This window comes from Myodes glareolus, chromosome 19 (assembly GCF_982192425.1).
Source record: "Myodes glareolus chromosome 19, mMyoGla1.1, whole genome shotgun sequence".
Classification (NCBI taxonomy): domain Eukaryota; kingdom Metazoa; phylum Chordata; class Mammalia; order Rodentia; family Cricetidae; genus Myodes; species Myodes glareolus.
The window spans coordinates 20,428,861-20,440,322 of record NC_142044.1 but is presented as its reverse complement, the minus strand read 5'-3'; positions in this window follow the sequence as shown (position 1 = coordinate 20,440,322).

Here is an 11,462-nt window from a genome sequence, read left to right as displayed (position 1 = left end):
CTCTGCTTCTTTTGAATTGAGTACTGTTCTTTGCTTCTCTTTTGTCTTTTCAATCAGCTTGTAAGAATTTACTCATGTGTTTTCTTCTTCCCTGTGGACAACTTTTGGTTTCTAATATATGCATTTAACTATAGTGAGCACATTAAACTAATAGACTCCTACTCTAACTGTTGTGATCTCCAGCCATGTACACAGGCATTCCTCCAATCCACTGTATCATTTTTGTATCATATCTTACAGTTTTAGAAACATAGTATACCTGTTCAAAAAATAGATTTCATAGTATCAGATTTCTGTAGTCATGAAAGTTGGATACTTGGAACTAAGAAAACAACAAAACCACAAATGTGTTTCCCAATGAGAAACAATGCCCTTCCTTTAGTGATAGTTCAAAATTTTGCCCTTACAAAGATGATTGATGAGCTGGAGAAATGGCTCAGCAGTTAAGAACATTTGTTATTGAGAGGACCCAGTTCCCAGCATCTCTGTGGTACCCCATACCATCCCTAACTTCCAGTTTCAGAGAATCTTATACCCTCCTCTAAACTCTGCCATCATCAGGCAAGTATGTAGTGTACATACATACACACAACACCCATACATCTAAAATAAATTAATAAACACAAAAAATAGAAATTATTACTATAATCAGATAGTCACACTTAGGTACAACTAAATATAGACTTCTATTAAAAGTATGTCTTTTAAAAGAATATGATTCAAATGTCTTGTTCTTTGTTTCAATGGTTTTCTCCAAGTAGCATTAATGCACAACATGGTAAGAACACTGGGGAAATGTGTGTGATCACAACTAGATTATGAAGATGTGCACAATATAGGCTTTACACCAAGGGAAAATCCAGATACAATCCAGGGTGAAGAAAGTTCTATTTGTCTCATAAATATGAAGTCTTAACTAAATCATGGTAATCACCATCAATACAACAGCTTTAATATGGCTGTGCAGGGTTTTCTGTGGCTTGGGCACACTCAAGCTTTCTTCAGTGTTTACATGTTTTTCACTTTATCCAGCAATCAACTGTGACATTTTGGGACAATCTTTTCAAAAGGGTTCCAAAATGCAACAAAGTTAGCAGCAACCATCAATATTTCAATGGGAACTATTTCCTTATAATGAAAATATTTCATAAAAAGTAATTCACCTAGATTTAGCCTTCTTCATGCTTTTTAGACACACATGTTTTTTTTGACACACTGCATATTTTGGGCCATTTATTTTAATTTTTCAGCATAGTAAATTTGCTACTCTACAAATGGATTTCTCCATGGAAATACACTAGTGCCTTTCAGCCTCCCTGACTGTATTTCCTGCCGACTATCATTTTTAAAAAGTAACTGGTATTCCTTTATTGAAAGTAGCTACAATATCTCAATTAGAAGACTTGCATAATTTATGCCTTAATGATGCATGAGTCCATGTATATCATGACTAAGTCCCTGTAAATCATCACTAACATGATCTATGAGTCCATGTATTTTATCACTAAGTTATTTTAGTCTTTCTCTGTTTTGCTAGGAATTCAGTATGTTCAAAGCAAAGTCCCTTGCCTTCAAGTTCAAGACTCTTTGGTAGGCTTGGGTTTCACCAGTTCAAATGAACCCTTTCCATGCCTTTACATGATACTGCAGATCTGTGTTCTGCTGCATATATTCTGGTAGCTCAAGATCTCTTGCTTAAGGTTTCTTCTGCAGTAGCTTATTTTGTGAGTAACTCTTTGAAAGAACAGTGATTCTTTCAATTTACATATTCATGCTTCTGCCTGCCAGGTACTGTACTCTTCGATAAGAATAACTTCCTTTATGCATCTATTTTCTGGTATTGATTTCCAAAGACTTTGTTTTCAACTCTGAAAAAAATGATTCATCTTTTAATTTTTTGTAAACTATGCTAGATCGTTATAAAGGTCAGACTAAGAAGACATTAGAGACCTGTATGCTAAACACTGTAAAGTAGTGCTGAAAGAAATTGAAGAAGACAAATATTTTTTGCTTATAAAATAGCTCCTGTGTACACATTAAAATGAGTACCATTTCAATGTCCACATAAACCAAAATTATTTGCAAATTTCATGAAGTCTTTATCAATACTCACAGAAATAATCCTAAAATTCTGATGGAGCCACAGTTGTCCCAAAATAATAGTAAAAGCTATTTCATTCACTACCAAGAAAGCCAGAAATACTAAAATATCTGATATAAAAACACAACTCATCAATAATCAAAACTGCTTGATGCAAGCTTAAGAGTAGACGCACACATCAACACAACAGAATACAGTCCTGGATCTACTCAGGATAACTTTGACAAAGGCATCAAGGCAATGCAATGGAGAAAGAACAGTCTCCAGTAAATAGGGTTAAAACACCAGGTAACCCACACATGGAAGCATGAGATTGAACATATCTCATTCCATGTAAAAATCAACCCAAGTAGAAGATGCAAGGCTATAAAACGAATGATTATAACAGAAAAACGCTTCTTGACATCCATCTAGATTATAATTTTCTGGATATAGCTCTCAAGGAATATGTAACAAAAGTACAAATAGACTAAAGAGATTCATCAGGATGAAACGCCATTGTGAAGCCAAGGAAATAATCACCGGAGTAAATAGCAAGCTTGCAGATCCAAGGAAGTTGTTCCAAAACGTAGGTGGATAGAAGTTAATATCTAAGGAATCAAATGCTAAATGTAAGAAAACAATTAATTTTTAAAAGTTGGTCAAAGGTCCTAAAAACAAAATTCCTCCAGTAAAGACATTCAAATGGTCACCAAAAAAATGTTAAATAACAACAATCATGAAGAAAATTCTAATTAAAACCACGAAGAGGGCAGGGGATATAATTTAGAAGCAGGATGTTTACCATTCTTCAGCATACATTAGCTTGATCCTGGAACCTCAAAACTAAAAATAATCAAACAGCAAAAATCACTATAAATGATTCTCCCTGGCTCTTATTGGGATAGAGATGATCAGAATAAAAGGTTTTTAAAAGACAAAATGATAAACAATGCTTAAAATGTGAATTATGGAGCCGTGTACAATTTGTGGGAACTGGAAATTACTAAAGAAATTATAGAACACAGCATTGAGGATCCTTTAAAAAGCCAAAACTAGAACCACCATACGATCCTTTCTCTGGATTCGGCTACCCAGATAATGGAAGAGAAATGCAACCACACACTCTTGATAACAGGATTCACAATAGCCAGAAAGAGACTCAAACTAAACATTAGCAAATAGAGGAGTAAATAAAATATTTTGTTTTATGTAATCAACTGAATATCATTCAGTGTTTAAAAAGAAGTAAGTTCCACCATTTGCAACAACAAAGATGGAACAAAGAGGACATTATGCTAACTAAAATGAGCCAGGCACAGAGAAAAATATTTTATATCTACTTATATATGGAATCTTTCAAAAGCTAATAGAAACAAAGACTACAAAAAGGTGGTTAGCATTGCCTAGAAGAAGATAGAGGGGTTTAGAAAATGTCTCACAAATGATTAAAGACCTCAGTTAGACACCAGGAACAAAAATTTTAGAACATGAGGCTAAATAATAATAATAATTCTCAATAACCATCTATCGTATACTTGAAAATTGCTAAGTGGTTTTAAAATATTCTCAGTAGAGAAGGAAAATTAAGCATAGGAGGCAATGAATATGTTGACTTCCTTGACATTCCATGACAATGATATGTGAGAATACCGGGTTCATGCATGTGCTATATGTATTTACTGTTTAGTTGTCTAGGATTTCTAGTTTCATTCTATTATTATCTGATAACATGTGAGAAACTTTTGCATTATTTTGAAACATTGAAGTCAGCCTTCATGGTGTAGAGTGTGTTCTACTTTGGAGAAGTTCCATAATGTTATAAACAAATATATTTATTATAAATTAATTAGATAAATTGTTGTATATGACTGGTAGGTTCCTTTTGATTTATCATGTAATTATTTCTAAAGTTTCTTTGTTAGTTTTTGTTAAAGTTGTCTAGATAGTAAAACTATTGGCAAGAGTGGGTGTAAAAGTTGCTTGAAATGGCTTTTTGGAGCCCATTCTCTTTGAAGGGACACGTTTGTCAGACATATATCAGGGAAGGCCCTGGTTCTGCCTGAAAGTGATTGCTAGACTTTGTTGACTCCTCATGGGAAACTTTATCCTCTCTGAGAACTAGATGTAGTGGTAAGAAAAGGGGACTGGGGGAGTGGGAAAAGGGGAGTAGTGGGAACTAGGATTAATATGTAAAATGAGAAAAATTGTTTGAAAAGAATAAATAGATAAAAGAGATAAAAATCACCTGCTATTAATGTACTGGAAACTATTTGTCCTTTTATGGTCATTGATTATTGTTTTATAAAATGACTTTCTTCAACTGTGTGTGTGTGTGTGTGTGTGTGTGTGTGTGTGTGTGTGTGTGTGTTTTAAATAAACAATTAGAATCATTGATTTTTAGGGTTATTTTTGAAAGTCATTTTATCATGTCTGCAATTTAGCTGGCTTTTCTTTTGGTTGGTCTTTTTATTCATTTTCTTGCCTTTAATTGTTTTAGAAGTTTGATGATTTACTTAGTCATGCTTGATTCCTACCAAGTTCTAGGTTCTAATTTGCTTGTATATAACTCCAGAGAGACCATTTTTTTTTCTTTTAGTTTATAAATATCTTGAAAGAGAAATTTCCTCTTTTTGAAGGGTAACTTTGCTCAGGAGAGCAATGTTAGTTGTCAGCTATTTTCCTCCAGTGTTTGAAATACATCATTGTTTTTAGAGTTTCTGCTCATGAATTTGCTTAGTCTGATAGTACTGCTTTGAAACTTTGCTTTGAATTTCTGCCTTGTGCTTCAGATCGTTTTTCCATACTTTGGTAGCTTTACTATGGCATACCGTAGTAACATTATTTTTCTCTTTTGGTTACATTTATTAGTATTCTAAATGCCCCCTACACTTGCATGACTATATTTTCCCAAAATTATGGAAATTGTTTGCTATTATTTCACTGAATTGCTTTTCTATGCTCTTTAGATTTTTCTTCTGCTATTTTGTCTATATCAATTTTTCATTAGCTTGTCCTCTTGAACTTTCTATCTGCCCTTCATTCTTTATCCTTAGTACTTTTTAAATATGATGACCCATCAACTTTTCCTTCGGGCTCTAATATACTTAAGACTTTCTACCAAAGTTTGAATTTTACATCGGAAATTTAAATTGCTAAGATTTATGTGTGCCTCATTTTCAGACTCTCTATATCCTTACTGAATTGCTCTCCCATATTTATAACTGTTCTCAGCTAATATAGCACTATCTTCTTTGGATTACTTAATAACGTTAATACTATTCTTGTGAATTCTTTATCAAGTACGTCATCCACTTTGAAAATACAAAATCTGCCTCGAAAGACTTCTGAAATTTGTAGGGGTCATGCTGCCTTTTTCTCATATTTAAGCTGAGACTTGTTAATCTAATAGGATGGGCAGCTGTTGCACATGAAAGCTAGGACCTTCTGATAGAACTGCCTACTCCTAACGATGTGCCCCTAGGTTTCCAGTTCGGTTTTCAAGATTCCAAATTGCACAAGCACTGTGAATTTTTGTATTTTATCTGCTTTTAATTCATGGGTATCAGCACAATGTGTGCTCTGCCAGATACTAACCATCTTCTTCCAAGAGTCTCAAATGTGTGAATTCTCTCTGTGTAAGTTGACATATTCACCAGTGGTTGAGCAAAGTTGGACCGTTGCCATAGTGATGTGCCATCTCATGCAGCTGAGATACATTTATAACTCAGTGGCAAAGATTTTGTTCAATATGCTAGAGATGCCAAACTCCATTCCTAATTCACCGGCAGTGAAAAAAGGAAAAGTACCTAAGCAATTGCATTTGCTTTTCACTTACCTCTCTGTTGCCTTTGTGATAATTTGTGTTGTTTAATTGTTTATTAGTCCTCAGATTTTTTTTCTTATTTACTCTTCTTGAAGAAATAGCTTATCCTTTCTTGTCCTGCTGCTTTTACTCTGGAAGGCCTGAAAAGCATCGCTTAATTCCTTCATCTCATCTGGAAGACTGATTCTCCTATCCGCGTGCATAAATCAGGGTCAGCGAGTAATCAGAGACCTCACAACATTATAAACAGGAAAAAAAAATTAAGATAAGGAATGCAATGGACCACAGAGATCGCACAAAGGGTAAAGGTACATGTTGCAAAACATGATGACCTGAGTTTAATCCCAAGGACCTATATGGTACAACAAGGGAACAATTCCATAAATTGTCCTCAGATTTCCACACACATGCTGTGGCCCACATTCATGTGGGCAATCACACACACACACACACACACACACACACACACAAACTAAACAAATGCAATAATAAAATGTAACATGAGGGCCGGCTTGTTGGGGTATCTGTTCCCGCCCGGTACCCCACAACCGGCAAGTCCCAGAGAAAATCAATCACACAGATCTCTATAAGTTATAAAGCTGATTGGCCCATTAGGTCAGGCTACTTATTAGTTCTTATCACTTATGTTACCCCATTATCCTTATCTATGTTAGCACATGGCTCAGTACCTTTTCCAGCAGGGCAGCTTACATCTTTCCTCTCCCGTGGTCTGGGCAGAACTGGTGGAGGGAGCTTCCTGATTCTCAGAATACTCCCGGTCTCTTTTCTCCACCCCTACTTCCTGTCTGGCTTTCCCATCTATACTGCCTGCCTGGCCAATCAGCATTTTATTAAAATATGATTGACAGAATACAGACAATTCTCCCACACCATTTGAAGACTAGATAAATATAGCTACTTTCCTCTCATGATTTGGCCAAGTTATTTATTATACAAGACTTTAGCTAGTTGAAATAGGATATTTGTACTTATTGTATATAATTGTGTAGGTTTGTACTTACTGTATATAATTTCATAGTAGGCTTAGAACTCTCTTACTTAAACAAAAGGGGGAGGTGCTGCGGGAGTACCTTCCGCTGCTTCAGCCAATAGTCGCTGAAGCACGAGCCCACTGTGTTGTGGGAGCACCTTCTGCTCCATCAGCCAATAGCAGCTGAAATACCAGCCCACTGGGGCGTGGTATATTTCTCTTTAAAAGAAGAGCGGCAAGCTCGGCTCTGCCTCTTGGTTCCAGCACTTGGTTCTGGCTCCTGCTCCTGGCTCCTGCTCCAGCAACTAGGCTCCCTTCCTGACGGTTTATGGTGTATGTAAGTTTTACCCCCCAAAATAAATACCCCCTTAAAACATAATTGGTGTGGGATTGATTCGCTATTAATAAAAGAAAGACTGAATGACAATATTTGAGTTTTTACATATTGCTAGGAGATAAAAGAAACCTTTATAGAATGCCCCTGGGTTGAAGATATATTCCCATTAAAGAAATAAGTACAATCTTGAGTTTACCCTATACTCTGGGTTTTGACATCTTTTCCAAGAGTATGACTGAAACTCACTGGATAAGAAAAAGTTCCCTAAAGTAGTCTACAAGATATAGGCACAGGAGGCCACTTCCTAAGTAGAACCCCAGTAGCACAGACAATAAGAGAAACAATGAATAAATGGGACCTCCTGAAACTAAGAAGCTTCTGTAAAGCAAAGGACACTGTCAGTAAGACAAAAAGGCTACCTTCTGACTGGGAGAAGATCTTCACCAACCCCTCATCAGACAAAGGTCTGATCTCCAAAATATACAAAGAACTCAAGAAACTAAACACTAAAACTCTAATTAACCAAATTAAAAAATGGGGTACTGAACCGAACAGAGAATTCACAGCAGATGAACTTCGAAGGGCAAAAAGACACTTAAGGTCAAGCTCAACCTCCTTAGCGATCAGGGAAATGCAAATCAAAACCACTTTGAGATACCATCTTACACCTATCAGAATAGCTAAACTCAAAAACACCAATGATAGCCTATGCTGGAGAGGATGTGGAGTGAGGGGAACACTCATCCATTGTTGGTGGGAATGCAAACTTGTGCAGCCTCTGTGGAAATCAGTGTGGCGGTTTCTCAGGAAACTGGGAGTCAACCTCCCTCAGGACCCAGCAATTCCACTCTTGGGAATATACCCAAGAGATGCCCTATCATACTACAAAAGTATTTGTTCAACTATGTTCATAGCTGCACTATTTGTAATAGCCAGAACATGGAAACAACCTAGGTGCCCCTCAAAGGAAGAATGGTTAAAAAAGGTGTGGAACATATACACATTAGAGTTTTACTCAGCGGTAAAAAACAATGACATCTTGAATTTTGCATGCAAATGGATGGAAATAGAAAACGCTTTACTGAGTGAGGTAACCCAGACCCAAAAAGAGGAATATGGTATGTACTCACTCATAAGTGGATTCTAGCCATAGTTAAAGGTCTTTGAGTCTATAATTTGTGATCCTAGAGAAGCTAAATAAGAAGGTGAACCTGAAGAAAATCAAATAGTTATCCTCCTGGATATTAGAAGTAGGCAAGATTGCCAGGCAAACTTGGGTGCACGGGAGATGGTGGGGGTGGAAGTAAGGGGAGATGGTGAGGGAGAGGGGGAGGATTGGGGATGGCTTGGGGAAATGGGATGGGGGAGGGAGGAAGGGTGGTTATGGGAGCAGGGAAGTTTATATCTCAACTAAGGGAGTCATTTTAGGGTTTGCAAGAGACTTGATTCTGGAGGGGTTCCCAGGCCCAAGGAGAGGTCCCCAGATTGTACTCTGGGCAGCAGAGGAGAGGGTGCCTGAACTGGTTTGGCCCATAACCATACTGATGAATATTTTGCATGTCACCACAGAACCTTCATATGGCGAAGGATGGAGATAGAGACAGAGACACATATTGGAACACTGGACTTAACTCCCTAGGTCCAAATCCAAATGAGAAGCAGAGGGAGGGAGATCGCGAGCAAGGAAAGCAAAATCAGAGGGGGCCTTCATCCGACGATGGATGGAGATAGAGACGGAGACCCACAGTGGAGCACTGGAAGTCAGGACCGCAAAGGGTGCGTTCACCCACTGATACAAAGGGACTGATCGAATGAGAGCTCACCAAGGCCAGCTGGACTGGGACTGAATGAACATGTGATCAAACCGGATTCTCTGAATGTGGCTGACATGGGGGCTGACTGAGCCCCCAAGGTCCAAATGAAGACTGAGAAGCCATTGACAATGGCAATGGGTCTCGTTTCGTCTGCATGGACTGGCTTTTTGGGATCCTGGCCTGTTTGGATGCTCACCTTCCTGGACCTGGAGGGAGGGGGGAGGAACTTGGATTCCCCACAGGACAGGAAACCCTGACTGCTCTTGGGAATGGTGAGGGAGGAGGAGAGGGAGGGGGAGCGGGAGGGTATTGGGAGGAAAGGAGGAAGTGGAAAGAGTGTTTTCGGATACTTGAATAAACAATTCTAACTGAAAAAAAAAAGAAAAGAAAAAAGAAAAGCTACTGACTGGCCAGAGGCTGGTGTCAGTTCCTCTGCCTGGGTGAAGTCTTTATCTTTTAGTATGTGTCTGGGGGTGGATAGCCAACTTCTTTCCTGCTTAGGGAGTTGATGGATTTGACCTCTACTAGCCTAACACGTGCAGCTTGGAACTTCTCTCCGTTTATTTTCCAGAGGGTGGTTCTTTGGGAAGGAGTTCCACTGTTCCTGGGTGACTGTGAGTCTGGCTGGACTCTCTTTGCCACACTCCTCCCTTACTCCTGTCAATCTTCTAGTTGACATTTCTTTAGAGTCACCTTGCAGCCGTGAGCCTCTACAATTGCATTTTTCTGACTCTCTTGGTTTACATAAGTCTCTGTGGCACAAATTGCTCTAGGGTCTGATATATAGAAAACTGAAGACCTTAAGAAGGGAAGGGTTAAGCCTGGCTCTGATGGCGCACACCTTTAATCCCAGCACTCAGAAGGCAGAGAGGCAGGCAGATCTCTATGAGTTCGAGGTCAGCCTGGTCTAGAATAGCTAGTCCTGGGATAGGCTCCAAAGCTAGAGAGAAACCCTGTCTTGAAAAACAAAAACAAAAACAAAAGAAAAAAAAAATTAAAAAGGGTGGGGGTTTCCAAGGCTTGTTCTGATCACTTCCTTTGTAAAGCCTCTAGAGGAAGAAGAAAGAACTCAAGCTGAGACTTGGTCTTCATTGATGCCTTGCCTTGGTCCTTTCTAAAGGGCAATATATTTGAGTGCATGTGTCTCTGTTTAGAGCGGTGTCTGACTCTATCACCTGCCTATACTATCCAGTGATACAGATTTTCTAAAGTCCAAAATCACGTCCAATGTTATTTTGTATTATTTCCCTGCTTTTGAACCAATCTAACTTACTTTGACACTCTGTAATGGCAGGACCGGTGGGAACTTGAACCCAACTGCTGAACTCAGCAAAACAACTCTTCACCAGACGTGCAGAGGGAGAGATGGGTGGTTACAAACTTTACTGATTCTTTTGTTCCTTCCTTCATGTCAGGATTAAGTATGGAGACATGGCTTTACCCTCTTGTTACCTACTTGGCAAAGGCCTTTGTCATCTGTGGAAAAAGTGATCTGCCAATGTCTAATGGTTACAAAAGATCTCTGCAACTGCTGTCTCAGGCAACTGCTGTAGATAGAAACTCTCATTCTCAAAGACTGAACAAGTCCTCCACAGCCCAGAGCTGTAGGGGAGTGGAGGTGAGGCAGATTGTGGCGTGAATGACACAGCACTTAAATAGAAATGGATGAAAATGCCCTTTCTCCCTGCACTGCACCACCTGAGAAATCTCTACATGTCTAACAGACGCATGAGAGTCCATGTCTCTTGGGACTCTGATAGTCTTATACAATGAACAGGAGCTGATAAAGAGACAAAGAGGAGATGGAGGATTCCTAGTCTTTGTGTACTTGTCAGACTTTGATCTTCAAATACCAATAGATCCAAATCTCTTTCCCATGCTTATGATCTAGTTTTCCTCATCAACATTTAAAGAATTATCTTAGAAAAATGAAGAAGCAGATATTAGGCGTACCTCTCGTTTGTCCCTCTGATCTCTCCATTGGAATGTTTAAAGTTTTTAATCATTGTTGAAATGATTTACAGGATTACAATGTTTAAGACGGTGAATTTGATAAGCACAAAACAGGTTTGAAATGTTTAAGCTATTTTATTCTCTTCATTTTCCTTGGACAGTTGAGAAGATTTTTCTTTAAGTTTAAACTAAGACTTTTTTTTCCTAGTGAATAATCATGCTCTTGGAAATTCTGGTTTCTCTAAATTTCCATTAATTCTGTTCCCAACGATATCCTTTCTTTTATGACAAACATAATTACCATCTAAAGTTGGCATCTTTTCATAATAGTGCATATGCATATTAATGTGCTTATATAAATATCAACTCAGATTGTTTTTTTTGCCAACCTAGCATAATTTACAGAAGAAATGGCAGATATTTTAATCAAAACCGTTCTCTGTTTTCAGGAGGCTAGCTTC